Below are 16875 nucleotides of genomic sequence, written 5' to 3'. Positions count from 1 at the left end.
CTCCAGTCTACTGACAAGACAGATGCACTCTGTGATCGTCTTTTAAAGGTTTTGCCTGCTGCAAGAATGCTCTTGGCTAAACTTGCTTCAGCTCCCATATTCCATATATGTAAGAGTAAAGAGGAGAGACAGGAAAGGAGAGGAAAAGGTGAGTGGAGGATGGGAGGAGTGGAGAAACGGAGGGGGAGGGATGAGGAGGGAATCAGAGCAAAGGTTACATAATAAAACAGGAATGATGTTCTCTTTTGCTCCAAGAATTCTCCCTTATGCTATTGTCTTTGGTCTCTCTGGAAATGTAAGCCCTACTCTTTATGTATAAGCTCCCCAAGTGTAGAAAATAGGAATAATGGCAACCAAATTTGCTCGTGCCTTGCTACCCAGAAGCACACGCCATGTATGGCATATGAGGATTATGCTTATAGATGGAGTTGAAGCTGCTGGTCAGCTTGATTTAAAACTGGTGATCTGAGTAAGTTCATTGAAATCCTGGTCTTAAAGTGGAACAAAGGCAGATTCTTCCCCAAAGTCTTTACAAAACAAACAAAGAAACAAACAAACAGATAAACAAACAAACAAAAACAATCCTGACAATACTCTGATTTTAGTGCAGTGTGAACATTTTTGGGCTGCTTTTATTTTTCTTTATACTTGAGAATTTCATACAGGCATACAATAAAGTATTGTAACATCTACCCCCAATTTCTCCCTCCAACACCCAAAGTCTACAACATGTCCCTTTCCAAACTTTCTCTTCTATCTCTGTCTATCTTTGTCTCTGTCTGTCTGTCTGTCTGTCTGTCTGTCTGTCTCTCACCCTGGTTTTTTTTTTGTGTTATCTACTAAGTCTAGTTTTTTGCTGTTTATATGCGCATAGGTATAGGGTCATTCAGAGGAGAGATGCCAGTGGTCTTAGCCAGCACTAGACCCTAAATAGTGCAATATTGATCTTCTAGAAAAGATGTACCCATTTGTGCAATCATGAAGTGATTGTTATGAGGTTGTTGAGGATTGTTATGATTGTTATGAGGTTATTGTTATGACTAGATTTTAGGACTGACTCTTCCACAGGAGAGTATCACATATGGTATTATAGTCCTAGTATAAAAAACATTATGGCTGGAAAGGTCATAGGCCCTAGGATAGAATATTATATTATTATTTTGATAAATATATATGTTGTCAAATTGTCTTCTAAATGCATATGTTTATTCCTGAGACCTGAGCTACACTAACCTTTGATCAAACCATTTTCCTCTGCAGTGGACAGCAGTCAATGAAAAGATGAATGGCTGAGAATAAGGTCAGCCATGAATGAACACTTATATAAGCACAAGTCTTTGGTAGCGTCTTGGATGAGGAGGTGGATGGACATAATGTGAAAGCAGGAGTGCTGTAAAATGCTGTGCTCAGAACATGATATCGCTGTTGTAATCATGAACTCATAGACACTATGGTTACATGATCAACACAGCCAGTTTCCTGGCGTAATGGAGCAGATTGGCTTAGGCTGCACCTTCTACGGAGCAAGTATTGACAGCTGATTATTTATGGATTCATTCAATAACTAATGCCCTGAGAGAGACATTGCTTATTCATGCAGGGTAATTTGTTTGAATATATATTTTGAAATGAGGTTTTCCATATTTAGCACAATAATGTTGCCCTAGCCTCTCGAGGAATTCTGCAGTAAACACATTTGGTCTTGGGTTTTTACAATGGCAAGACTTTTTACTAATACTTTAATCTTGTTACTATTATTTTCCTTAGCTTAATCTAGATATGGTGTGTGCACTTATAATTTTAGAGTCTTCCAATATGATGGAATATAGTTATTTTTGTTTTTGATTTTAATTTTGAAATGAAGTCTTGTTGTGTAGCCCAGATAGCTTGGAACTCTGTAAGTAGACTAGGCTAGACTAGAATTTATAAAGACCCACTTGCCTCTGCTTCATAAGTGCTGGGATTAAGGGCATGTGTCACATCTGGCTATAATATATTTTTTAGCAGTATTTTCTTAGGAATTTTAAAATTTCATTGGTATCTTTTAAATGTCTCCATTTTTGTTCCTGATTTTATTTTATTAACTTGAATGTCTTCTCTTTATGCAGCTTATTTTGTTAAGGGTTTGTCAAGAGTTTTTGTATTTTCAAGTACAAATATTTTCATGTTCACTGATTATTTTCATGTAATTTAAAATTTTTTTCTACCCACTTATTTTGATTATCGCTTCCTATCTAATGTTTTAGAGTTTGGTTTCCTCTTGTTTTTGCAAGGCCTTATGATTCATAATTTAATTACTGACATCTCTCAGTTTTTGATGGATGCACTTAATGCTGTAATAAATGTTCCTTTCAAAACCTTCTTTATTGTGTCCCATAGATTTATGTAAGTGGTTTTTCATTTCCTTTCAATTTTTGAAATTTTTTATTCACTTTTTTTTATTTCCCAAGTAACATAGTTATTATCCAAAAGTATATTCTTTAGATTCTCTGAGCTTGCATAATCTTTTGTAATTTTTATTGCTGCTGAAATCTTGCTTTCTCTGGGTTGTGGTCAAATGATAGAATATAGGATGCTGTCTCAATTTTCCTATGTTTGTTGAGACATTAGGTCTCAACATAATAGGTGATAATTGGTGGAGAAAGTTCTATAATCTGCTAAGAGATATGTTGCTCTTTCGTGTTTGGGAGGAACAACCTGTAAATGCCTGATAGGTCCATTTCAATTTATGATGTCATTTAGCTCCAATGTAGCTGTGTCCAATGTAGCTGTGTTCAGTTTTTTGTTCCAATGACCTGTCTATAGGTGAGAGCGAAATATTGAAATCACCAAGAATCACTGTGTTGGAATTAATCATTGTTTTTACATTTAGCAGAAAAGTTTATATGAAGTTGAATGTACTGTGGTTTTTATTTTTATACGTGTTTAGAACTGCAATAACCTTGGTGCATTGTTTCTTTGACAAGTACGAATTGATCATCTTTGTCTATTTCAATTTGAAGTCTATTTTGTGTAATATTAGATAGATAGTATAACTAAGCCTGATTGTGTCCTAGTTCATTTTCTTGGGATACTTTTTCAACCATTTACCCAAAGATGTAGTCTATTGTTGATGGTAAGGTGTGTTTCTTAAAAGAAGGTAACAGAAAGAAGGATTCAGTTTCCTGATTCAATCTGTTCATCTGTGGCATTTGTGGGACGGATAAGTAAGACTATTAATAGAGTTACAACTGAGATATATTAATTAATGTCATTTTTGTATGTTTTTTAGAATTATTTTATTAACAAACAGATTTATTTATTTATTCATTCATTCATTCATTCATTAGTTATTCATTTATTCACTGTGACTTCATGGGCATGCTATCCTCTTCAGACTAAATTATTTCATTCAGTATCCTCTATAGAGGAATCTTAGTCATTCTAAGGTTCTTTAGTTTGCTTTAATTTTGAAAGTTTTTCTTTTTCTTTCCATTTTAAAAGGATCCTTTTGTTCAATATTACTGGTAGTTTGGCTTAACAGCTGTAATCTTTCAGAACTTTAAGTCTACCTTTCCAATCCCTTCTAGCTTTAAAAGTTTCCAATCAGGTGTTATTCTGATGGACCAACCTTTATAAGTGACTTGATCTTTCTCTTGCAGGTTTCAGCTTTTCTTTAGTCTGTATGTAAAATTGTAACTATAATACATCAAGGGGAGTTTCTTTTCCTGTCCATTGGAGTTCTGTGGGCCTCTCATACTTGGCTGGATATTTCTTTCTTTTGGTGTAGGAAATTTTCTTTTGTAATTTTATTGAAAATACATTTTATGTCTTTGATGTGGTATTCTCCTTTCTTCAATGCTCATAATCTGTAGTTTGCATCTTTTCATGGCATCACAAAGCTCTATGTTGTATTAGTGAGTTTTTACAAATTTATCTTGGCTTTTATTGAGTAGTCAACTCCCCTGTCTTGTCTAGCCACAGATCACTATCTCCCATGTCATCCTTTCTATTGGTGAGTCTTTCTCTTCTGTGCTTTTTATTTAGGTTTTTGTTCTTGTTGTTGTTGTTGTTTTTGAGTTTTTCATTTTTACCAGCATTTTAGTTTGGGTGTCCTTCAACATTTCAAGTTTTTTTTTTTTAAACTTATTTCATTCAACTCTTTGTTTTTATTCTGTTGGAGTTCATTCATTTCTTCATTGGATTGTTTGATCACAGTTATGATCATTCTTTTAAATTCTGTGTCTGGAAGTTTTCTAGATTGTTCTTGGGGTACATTATTATGTGAATGTGACAGGGAGAAAGACATACCACTGTGTGTGTGTGTGTGTGTGTGTGTGTGCATGCGCCCGCACGTGCGCGTTTCTGTTCCTGTCTTGGGACTTGTAAATGTTGAGTTAGTTTATTGCTTGAATTTTTCTTCCCCTTTAATTTTTCAAGTTTTAGCTCTTTTTATCTTTTAGTGGTCCAGTTTATGATATTCAGGAGGAAATAAAGTCTTAGTAGAGTCGAAGTGCTACTTTTCTATGTGAGATTGCACTTAAGGTCAGAGGTGCTATCCATAGTCTTCCCTAGGTCAGATTGGTCCTCCTGCCTGGCTAGCAACTTTTTTTGTGGAGGTTCATGAGTCTCTATCCTGGTGAGCTTTACTCTAAGACTACTCCAGTATCCTCCATGCACCTAAAACTTTGACCAACGTGAATTGTAAAAGCCTCCACACATCTGTGAGGCTTTCATGTGTGTCAAATCAGGCTCACCCCTGAGTCTTCAGCATCTGCCAATCTGGTATGCCTGTAGGCCTTATCTTGGGGGAAGCGTCAGCTTCGTTCCTGAAACTGCAGCTTGGGACACAGAGCTCCTTGTGTGCCTGTATGCCTCACTTGGAATCACCTGTTGGATTTCTAAGATCCTAACATTGATGTTGGGGATGTAGTTCAATGTGACTGTATTTGCCTAGTATTTGTAAGGTTCTAGGTTCAACGTGTAGCACTAAAAATCTGCATAACATTTGCATATTCATATAGTTTCTTGAAGTAGTGAATATTAAGCATTCATAGAGACAATTCAAAGTACTTCTGAATAACAGAACATCTATCAATCTCTCTTCACTCCATTCATTTGAATATCCTCTTATAGAAAGGTCACCTAGTTGGATCAAAGACAAGTAAGAGCCCATGAGTCTATCTCTTACTTTTCTGTGCAACCCCAAACTATTTTAAAACTAGTAGTCCCTTTACCCTATAAGTCTGTAAGGCATTTCAATGAGAAAGTCATTGAGGGTCTACATCAGAATACAGTTGGAGACTTACGAACATCACATCTACACACAAGTATCCACACGTTATAACTTTCCATCCTCAAGAGTAGTACTTGTCTGATAAATAAGTATAAATGTAGCCTGATGGGTCTTTAGTTCCTGTTTTGAACCAGAATAGAGGAGCTTTTTATGAGAAAGTGTTTTGAAGCCTGGCTGACATGAGATTAAAGCCTTGAGTTACATATGAGTTAGGTGACATTTGGCATCTGTGTGGGCTTGGGAGACAGCTGGATCTCAAAGGCTTCAACTACTACCTCATGCGTGAGTCACAAATTACCCAGCAATGTCACTCACAGTTAAGAACATTGTGAGACACGAAATTTTACAGCCTGCTAATTTGTTACATTGATATTTTCCTGCCTGTTTCCCCTTAACTTCGTCATTACGCTTAAATATAACAATTTGAGGATGATTCTTTGGTAGAAGGAAAGGGAGGATTAGGAAGATAGGTATGAGATAGAGGGTAAATGAGTATCACCCACACCATGGCCAGTTCTGGTGGTGGGAAGTGCCCTGAAATTCAAGAGTGTAACTGCTGCCTGATGTGAAAGAAGAAAGTTGGCTGAAATCTGGGTCTGTGGTAGTAAACCAAAGTCCAAATGTGGCAGACAAGGTGCTGTTGACCCTCTGAGCATCTGAAGGTGAAGGGGGAGGGGTTGTCACTTCTTGCATTTCTTATGGATCTAATGGATCTAACTTATTTCAGCTTCTATTAATAATTTATAAAACATCAGATTTATACCTGATTAGTTGGATGCCATTGGTATCAGAAAACTGCAAAGCAAGCAAGCAAGCAAGCAAGCAAACAAACCTGAAAGACAAATTATTAGTTAAGACTTATTTTTTATAAGAATTATAATAGATTTCTGTAGAAAGGAAATGGAAGGAGGGACCTGGACTCTGGTGACAGAAGTGTGCTGAAACTTGAAGTCATTGGATGCAACAAAATGTTTGAGAACTGTTTCTTCCTTTTTTTTCAACTATGATTACAAATGATTCTTACATATCCCTGAAGCAGGTTTTTTCATATCATCTTCTGAAGGCCAACAGTTTTATATTCAAATCATGGGCTGGCACCCTGTTGAGAGGAACACAAACTCTTTGTAAATCCAAGTGACATGATGAGAGTTTGAATTAGATGGTGATTACTCCATTGTCATCAGTGCTATGGATAACAATGGAGTCAATTCTCTATTTGCAGGATTCTGCTTACTCTTGACTTTGGAAATCATCTCTGGATTCTTCCTTAATAGGTCAAAGGACATCAACGATTAATCGCTAACCTTGCCTATAGAAGGTAATTTAAGAACCATGGACTAACAGGCATCATGCGGGCTCACAGGTTCTTTTGTGTTCTTCTTCTTCTAAATGGCTTTCCCATTCTGATTCTTGTGAGGAGTGTGTGCGTCACATATTTCTGACTTCCTTTAACCCCCCCCCCCCCAAACTACTCCCACATCCATCACTGTTACAAGACACTTGATTTCTCATCCTGTGGAAAACAGAGAGCTCTTGCAATCCCTTTTTGTTCCCCACTAAGTATACAATGATCTCTGTCCCCTTGTGCTGCCTGCCTTCTGCTTTCTTTATCTGTTTTCTTCCCACTACAGGTTCCATTTCTTTCCCTATGCATGTGCTTAAAATTTTCTAGTCCCTCACTCAACAGTTTCTCATATAACCCTGTGTGCTCTGCAACTCTCCAAGCTATTTTCCCCTTCAACAATAGAATTGTTAAATACAAAGTACGCACTTGTTGCCTTCTTCCCCAAGTCATTTTCACTGTGTCTCTCACAGCAATTGAGCGTCCATCTCTTTCTTCCTAATGAAGTATTCCCTCCAGTTCTCAGCATTGTTCCTGGCATTGTTTGAAGCATTGTCACATATATTATTTGATCTAGCAGCAGCGTAATCTTGTGCATTGAGGAGTGTACTCCATAATTTATGAAGGAGAAATACAACTTCATTAGATACCACCACCAACTCCTTTACCAGGACATTTTTTTTTTCCTCTTAGTTCCTGTAAAATGACCTTTTTTTCTTTTTCATTTTTATCTTTTTTCAAAACTCATCTTTTCTCTGAAATTTAAATCAATCCCATCCACCTATGTGGAATGTCTCACTATCTATTTGCATTGTGCTACTGATGCCTGTATCCGACTGCATATTTAATACCTTTGCAGTCAAATCTAATCTAACCCATTATCTTTCATTTAATATTTTCAGTAGATATCTACATGATGTGTATCACACACCAGGGCAGTTTGGTGTTGTGATGGCATTACGATAAGCAAAACACGACCTCAACCTTAAGGATCAGGAAATGGACGTGTCAACAACTATAATAAAGAGTGTAGGTGCAAGGATGAAAGTATAAGAAACAAAGCTTCAGTGTGACAACAATGTTTTATGTCTCAGTCCTCCCCCCAACTCCCCTTTTAGCTGTCTGGTGGCTTGATGGAAGCCTTCCAGAGGAATGGAATGGTTTTGATGTTTTTAAGTCTGTGAAAGAATTTCTGAGTAGCAAAGGAAAGAGGAAAGTCCCATTTATTGCACCTGGACAAGCACATACAAATGTGTGTAGGCTTTAGAGAAAGAATAACAAGTGAAGGACCATATGGCTTTCTCTACTAAGTCCCCATTAGGTTATTTATCTAGGAAGCTTCTGGATTTCTCCTCCACTGATGATAATGTTACTATCATCATTATTGACTAGTTCCCACTAGTCTTTTGAGCTTGTTATATTCTCTCTTTCTATGGTCAGTATTCTAATTAATGTTCTCATAAATCAGTGTGGCTGATTTATTGCTAAAGATTTGATAAAATATCTCCTGTTCTCTGTAAACAAATAGTTTACTTTGTTCAATAATAACTATGCTTGTACATATAGGTGTATTACTATGTTAAGTTAAAGTTGCACTGGCTTTGGATTTTGAAACATAACTAAACTTTTTATTTCATTATGGTATACACTGTACTGCTGAGGATTAAATTCAGGGCCTTATGCAGGTTAGACAAACTCTGTGCCATGTAACTCTTCTTGCATTACACAATCAGGACAAAGGCATTTTGAAAACTATCCTGTCAATGTAAAATTGATTTTTAAAAAGAACTCGCTATTTTTTTCGTAACTTGTGGAAAGTATTCTTGTCATTAGAGTTGTCTGGAAGCTGTGGTTATATCAAGTGGAAGAAGGCTCAAGGGGATCAATGAGGGTAATTTAGAGAAGCATGTGAGGAAAAGAATATGTCAATGTGTCAGAGAAAGGGCTTGGGATGTGGAACTTATTTAAGAAACTATGAACAGAGCCAGAAAAGTGAGATTCATGCTACTTGGTGAGGCAGACAGAAAAGGAAATACTGAGGGGGCAGGGGGCTGTTCTTATGCAATCACGTTCCAGCTGTTGTTCTGGGCCATGAAACAAGGTGGCTCCAAATGAGTCTTAATAACTTTCAGAATAAACTTCTGTGTGATAACAATGCTTTATGTCTTAGTCCTTTCCCCCCCGATTCAGCCTCACTGTAAAGTTATAGGCAGTAATGATTGTTGCTTAGTTCATGAATGGAAGAAACTGAGGCAGAGAAGCTAAGAGCTTTGTTTCAGATAAGAGGAACCACAAATGAACCAACCTGGTCACACCTGTGCCCTGAGATTTCTCTTATTGCAAGACCTTGACTCAAACAAAAATAGAGTGAAATGAAGCAAGCATGAAGGTAAATGAAGTTACACCAAATTCTAAGCTTCTCAAGGGCTTATTCAGAATAATTAAACTTACAGATACAAGGATGACATTAGCTGAAATACCCAACAAAGGGGAGAAAGAACCTGTAGAGAACATATGGAGAGGTTAGGCACTGCCCTGACTTGTGGTATAGGGCCACCCACTCTTCTCAAAATTTTAACCCAGAATCACTCCTGTCAAAAAGAAATACAGGGACAAAGAATGGAGCAGAGACCGAAGGGAAGGCCATTCAGAGACTGCCCCACATAGGGATCCATCTGATCTGTAGACACCAAACACAGCCACTATTGCTGATGCCAAGAAGTACTTGCTGACAGTAGCCTGATATGGATGTCTCTTGAGAGGCTGTGCCAGAGCCTTACTGATGTGGATCCTTGCAGCCTATCATCGGACTAAGCATGGGGACTTTAATGGAGGAGTTAGGGGAAGGACCGAAGGAGCTGAAGGGGTTTGCAACCCCATAGGAAAACAGCAATATCAACCAGCCAGATCCCCCAGAGCTCCTGGGATCTAAACCACCAACCAAAAAGAACGAGTGGATAAACCCACGGCTTCACCTGCATATGTAGCAGAGGATGGCCTTATCTGACATCAATGGGAGGGAAGACCCCTGGTCCTTTGAAGGCTTGATGCCCCAGTGTAGGGGAATGCTAGAGCAGTGAGGAGGGAGTGAGTGGGAGGGTGGGGGATCACCATCATAGAAGCAGGATAGGGTGTTTTCAGAGGTTGAACCTGGAAGGAGGATAACATTTGAAATGTAAATAAATAAAATAACCAACACAAAATTTAAAAAAATAGTCTATAACCAAAAAGTATCATGTACAATAAAAAATAATTGAGAAAAATAAAAAAGGGAAAATAAAAGGAATTTAAGTGTGTTGCATACATTTATATGTACATAGTGTGTGTGTGTGTGTGTGTGTGTGTGTGCATGTGTATCTGTGAGCATGTGTATGCACATTTACTATAATGTTCTATAAGTACTTTGTCAATACTGGAAGCAATTTTGACAGCACTTGACAGTCACCAGATGGGCAAATTATCCTCATTGCTTCCCCTGTTGAAGGTCGAGATAACAATGACCTCACAGTTGGGAACTATAACCCAGAATGCAAAGCATTTTTTAGTCATTGGAGAGAAGGTGTGTTGTCCAATGTGCTTTTGTAACTTGTGGCTGTGACTAACCTAACAAGAAGCAACCCAAAGAAGGAAGGTTTGCTTGGGGGTCACAGCTTGAGGAATCAGTCTGTCATGGTAAAGAAGTCACTGGGTAGAACTGGCCTTCAGCTGGGAGTCCACACATTGTACATCTCAATGGAAGGGGAAGCAGGCAGCAAGAGTGGAGGTGGCAGCTGGCTTTCCTCCTCCTGCCCTCTCCCTTCCCCCTCTTCTTTCTCCTCCTCCTCCTCCTCCTCCTCCTCTTCCTCCTCCTCCTCCTCCTCCTGCTCCTCCTCCTCCTCTTCCTCCTCCTCTTCTTTGTCTTTTCAGAACCCAAGCCCATGGAATGATGCCATTCACATTCATAGTGGGTCTTCCTTTTAAGTTAAACTACTTGGGAAAAATTTTCACAGACATGCCTAGAATATATTACCTACATGATTCTAAGCCCAAATAAAGTCAAAAAGAAAAATGAACTACTATACAAGGTAAAAGAGAATGTATCGAGTCGCCTTTTTGTCTCATTGAACTTGCTGTTTCCCATTCAAAATAATCACTGGAGTACCCAACAAATACAGTAGAAACAATTCTGTATCTAATTTCACCAAGTTTTGGCTTACGTTGATTATTTACAACAATGCACTCCCTACCTGGCAACATAGGGTGTATTGTAAAGAAGATTATTTTTATTATATGTGTCCTGTTAGCATCCCACCATTAGAGGGATTGGTACTAAAGTCTCTTTTACCAGGTTCTTGGAAAGTCTAGCATAATCTTGTTCCCATTTTGGGAAGACATGAAAACTTTGAAAAAGGTCATGAATATTAAGTTGATCCTTGCTCCATAGCAGGCAAAAACACACACAGACAAGATTCCTCAAAGGAGAATATCCACTGACACTTCTGTAGTCCTTTACAGACTTGGCTATATGAGACAAAATTTAAGACAACCATTGATTTAATTCAGATAAGATGGTATCAGTAGATATGACTTTAAGTTACATATGTGAGCCCAAAGGTGCTTTCCTCAAAAAAGTTGCCTTTACAACCAGAGAGGGAATTTAGGAAGTCTCAAAGACCTGAGATGGGGGTTGGGGGCTCCCAGGACTTAATGCTGGTGACTTTAATAGAAATGCCCAACAGTGGGACCCTGGAAGCTGAAGAGACCACCTACAGTAGCCAGACAAGTTCCCCAGTGGAGGGATGAAGACACCAACCTATCTACAAAACTTTCAACCCAAAATTGTTCCTCTCTAAAAAAAATGCAGGGACAAAAATGGAGCAGAGACTAAAGGAATGGCCAACTAGTGACCTGTCCAACTTGGGATCCATCCTGTGGGTGAGCACTAACTCCTGAAACTATTACTGACGCTATGTTATGCTTGCTTGCACACAGGAGCTTAGCACAGCTGTCCTCTGAGAGGATCTGCCCAGCAGCTTACTGAGACAGATACAGATACCCACAATCAAGCATTGGACATAGCTCAGGAACCCCAGTCTTGAAGGAGCTGAAGGGGATGGCAACCCCACAGAAAGACCAATCATGTCAATTAATCTGGACCTCTGGGAGCTCCCAGAGACAGAGCTATCAACCAAAGAGCATACATGGGCTGATCGGAGGCCTCAACTCACACATAGCAGAGGGCTTCAGTGGGAGATGATGCACTAACTCTTCTAAAGACTTGATATCCTGGGGAAGGGGGGATTTCAAGAGGTGGGGCACCCTCTCAGGGGTGAAGGGAAGGAGGGATAAAGGACTGAGGCATTTGTGATGTAAATAAATATAATAATTAATGAAAAAGATGTCCTTGATATTTTTGTACAAAGAATTTTGAAAATAATTTTTAATTAAGTGTGCATGTGTGTATGAGTGCAGGTCCCCAGGGGGATATCAGAAGATATTGTCAGATTCTCTGGAGTTGGAGTAACAGGCAGTATTAAGTTGGCTATTATAGGTTCTCTGAGTGCAGGTCTTCTCAAGAGCAGAAAGCACTCTTAACTGCGGAGTTAATTTCACCTACCCCGTGTTTTCCCAAATCTTAAAGTATCACTTTGAGTTAAATCATCTGCAAAGCTCTTTCTAAGTTTGTACAAAAAACACTGCCAGTTTTTTTTTCCTGTTTGAGCCTCAGGATACCCTCATGCTACCCCCACCAGTCTTTCGGCCTCTAGGTGAGGTATTCTTATTTGCATCTGATACCACATATTCAAGCAGAACAGGAAGCTACGAAACACTGAAACTTCTCCTGGCCTTCACAACATGTAGAAATAGAGTGAGATGTGGCTTAAGCAGTAATATTTGTTACATTAAGCCAGGGGAATTCCGAGGTAGCTTGTCACAGCAAACCTTAGAATATGCTGACTAATGTAAATTTTAACATTTTAAAATATATTCTATAGTTTTGAGAGACTAGATTTTTTTTTAATACTGTTGACATTGTAATTTTGTTGATGTCAGATGTGATACACTTCAGCCACAGATTTTTAAAAGTCCAAATGGGAATCCTTCTGAGGATTTTAAAAGAAGATTATGCTGATGGCTAGGCTCGTTGGTGGAATGATGAGCAGGGCTGAGCTGAGGGCAAACAGTGCCGTTCTACAGAAGTCTGAGATTGAATTCTACATTATCATTAATACATAACCCCAGAAGAGTTGCTGTCCTCTTAGAGTCTCTTTCTGTACATACAAACGCTAGACCAGGTCAAAGACACTGTTTACTGGAATTCTATTACTACTACATTGTAAACAGAATACTCCAAAGACCTCACTCCATTTGCCTACGTTCTGCAAACTTACACGTTCAGGGACAACTTTACACTTCCATCTGATGATTTATCTCATCAAACATTTTCTATCTTAATTCTCAAGGAATTTATTTAATGGTTATCTTAGAGATACCATTATTCACTTTAACTTTCTCAGAAAAAGACAATGGTATTTTGTAAAATGTTGGTGTTTGAGAATGGAAAGGTACAAATTTACCTAGTGTTAGGATTAACCCAAATGGTTCCAATTGGTGTCTAAATTCATTCATAATATCTGAGATGTTAAGAGAGTTATACAAAACCAAATGCATCACAGGAAAACATGGATATTCCTTGAAAGGACTCAGAGATTATTTCTAATATAGACATTAATATGTTGTGATTTACTTTTCTCATGAAGTTAGCTCTATAATGTAGTTCAGTACTGTTGGTACACACACACACACATACACACACTCACACATGACAGAGACAGTTGTTTTTAAACTATTTCTTCTCTGAAAACATATAGTATAGTGAATGTATTAGTCTGGGTTATCTATCTATCTGTTCATCCATCTATCTATTATCTATTGGAGTGGCTCACAGGTTGTGATCTGTGTACTACAACACAGACTCCTAATGGAAAGTACAAAGTTCTGGTGGTTCTCTCTACAAGATTAGATGTCTCAAATAGTCCTAATCTGGTGCTGGAGTCCCAGGAAAATCCTAAAGAGCTGCCCATCATCAGCCATGTTGGAATTCTGGAAAAGACCCTTAACACCAGTGAACAAATGCCTCAGAAACAGGCTGAATGGATTTGCCAGTGAAAGTGAGGGCAAGCAGTTAAAAAAAAATCTTATGTCTTTTTATGTAGGCTGCAACTAGAACAAGTGGCCTAGATTTAGGGTGAGCCTTTTTACTTCATATAATCCAGTCAAGAAAATCTTTTACAGGTGTACTCAACCCCTTGGGTTTTACTTGATTCCAGATGTAGTCAAGGTGATAACCAGGATTATTCATCATAGTAATGATCATACAAAATATTATTTTTCCTGAATATTTTCAAAAGCAATAAGTTTTGGTGGCAAGTTAATTGGACAAGGAGTGTAGGAAGAAAATTAAAGTCCTTGTAAAGAGCAAAGATGGACTGTCAGATAATAGGAAGGAAGTTTGGGGGTTTGGAAATGAAGCTTTCTTAAGCAATTTTACTTTATTCACTTTGACAACAAAATTAATTTTCTACTGATTAGTGGACATGACAAATTATGCACTCATGGATACTTGGCTGCTCTGAGTTCTGTTACTTCCAACTAATTATTATGGTGAAGACAGTCAGCTGTATGTGTCTCAATCTTTGAGTGGTAACCATTGTGGTATTGAAATCTTTGTATGTAAACATACAACCTAATGAAATATGGTTTTATAGAAAGCCTAAGTTACATACTTTAAAAATATTTAACAAAAGTGATTTGTTTAAAATAGTTTTTTGTCATAATGAATATTAACATGAGTACTTCAAAAATAAAGAAAAAAAAAACACGGTGTATACCAGGAGAGATTCCCTGATTTCATCTGCTTTATTAGTGTTTCACTTATTCTTCTTAATTTTTTGTAATTTAGTAATTCATTTATTTTGTTTTAATTTTAAAATGGGAAATTGGAAACAGGATGATGCATTACAAGCGGTGTTTAAAAATGACGCAAATGCTAAATCTTTGACTCTACTTAATGAAAAAACATAGCTTATCATCAAAAGGTAAACATATATTGGCCAATAATCATACATTATTAAAAATATGTATTCTTACCCATATGGGCTATTTTGCCTTTTAACTGGCTTCTTGACTAAGTGAAAGACGATGGGTTGATAAGTGAACAACTTTCCTACCAAGATTAAAATCAATGTTCCTTGAAGAAGCAACTTTGGAATTGCAAAGTGTCTTTCTGGGGTTTGTAAGGTTGAATAAGGTTGTTGGCAAAAGAGATTAGGATTCCCCGGGGACAAGAAGCTCATAAAATTTCTGCTACCACACTCAAGAAAAATGATTGTTTTCAGAATTTAATAACCTCAGGCAAGAAGGTAACCACAACCAAACGACTTCAGTAAATGCTGAGCCTACCTTTAAAGTTGGAAAAAGAGAAACATATAAGAGAGTAAACTTATGGCCTCTGAAACAAAAAAATACATGTATATAAAAAGGAGATTTAAAAAGAGACACAAATAGGAGGATATTGGTATATTTGAGGGAGAGAAGCGAGGGAGGGAGGGTAAAGGGGAGAGAAAAAGAATATAAATATCAGCAAGAGAATAGATCAAGAAAACACATTTAAATAATCTTAAGTATTCTACATGGGTTCCAATTTTTTTCACATTTGAAATTCATTTACATTCAGGGCAATGGAGTAGTTTTTGACCTTTTCAGTTAAATCACTGTGCACATTTTTAAATGGATCTCTGAACATCCAAATTATGAATCACATTATAATGCAGGGAAATTTATGGTTATTATGACCCATTATTTATTCTCACATCAATTCTTTTTAGAAAGGTAAAGGGAGTAACTTTGCCACAGGTTAGATTCTCTGAGAAACAATCACTGAGATGGAAATTAGCATGCAGAAAATCAATTAGCGAATGCTCTCAGGATCAGCCATCACTGGAATGAAGAGAACGGAGCAGAAAGACTAGTTGGTCTGTGGCCATCTGGGAGGGCCAGGGCCTTATATCAGCTCAGAAATCCCCAAATGATCAGTTTCAGTGTTACAGATGCATTCTTCCTGGCCAAGAGCAGTGAGCTGACAATGGTCCTGCACCTGATGTCCTTTAGTCTTCAGGACAAATGGTGTTTATGCTCTACACTGGAATCTGTGTGATGTGAGACAGTGTTGTCATTAGGAAGAGAGCTAGGTTTCACTCACTGACTATGTTATGAGCTGTCCATTATTGGACTATGCATTTGACTTCGCACAGTCTCTTACCTCATTAACCTACTACTGATTTGACTGGGGGAGGGGAGGTATGAAATGAATTAGCAGCTGTGAAAGACTGCCAAATAGTAAACACTCAATAAACATTGGCTCCCACCCAATGTTTTAAAGAGATTAATACAGGCTTTTACTTTTCACCTGGGTATTTTTCCCTTTACACATCCTGTATTGACTTGCTATTTTGGAGAAGAAAATTAACCCTGTAGAGCTATGCTTTTTAACATGTCGCCCTTTGTGCTTTTAAGAAAGAATTTTTACATGGTAAATTTCCAACTGTATTAGATTTTACTTCTTATAAGGAAGAAATTGTTAAGTAATAGAAATAGCCAGCTAAGTCTGTTTGTCCATGAAACATTGTGAAAGTGTTGTATAGTTATTTCTTATGTGTGATACAGTAGCAACACTTTGGAAATTCTCAAAAGTATAAAGTCTCTGGCTCCTAGCTCAGACTATCAGGCTGAATTTCCAGAGAGGATATCTGTCAGTCTGTGCCTCATTTAATGCACGCTGAAGTTTGAGACCCGCTAGAATAGATTCTCAGTCAGGTCCCAACAGGAAACAGACGTGTATCTGAATCAAGAACTGTCTCAAAATTGCCTAGGGTATAAAGAAATCACAAAGAGCACTGGGTACCCTGGGAGATTGTAATGACAAGAGTCACACTATTCTTAGTCCTGAGGTAATTGAGGAATAACAGCATGCCAATCACCAAATTGTGGAGCAGGGTACTGTGAGAAGACCCAAACCTCCTGGATAAGAGCCACACCAAATTTTCTATGAGAATGAAGTTTTCTTTTGGATTTTCCATTGCTGAACATAACCAGAGAAGACAGCTGGCCCAACTGATGTTTTGCACTTAACAGATAGAAAGGATGAAAGTAGGTGAAAATACTCTGCAGACTATATCAGATATACATTGTAAAACATCAATTGCAGTTAGGCACGTCA

This window comes from Grammomys surdaster, unplaced genomic scaffold (assembly GCF_004785775.1).
Source record: "Grammomys surdaster isolate TR1022 unplaced genomic scaffold, NIH_TR_1.0 345, whole genome shotgun sequence".
NCBI lineage: Eukaryota > Metazoa > Chordata > Mammalia > Rodentia > Muridae > Grammomys > Grammomys surdaster.
The sequence above is the reverse complement of the archived record's forward strand: the minus strand, read 5'-3'. Positions refer to the sequence as shown.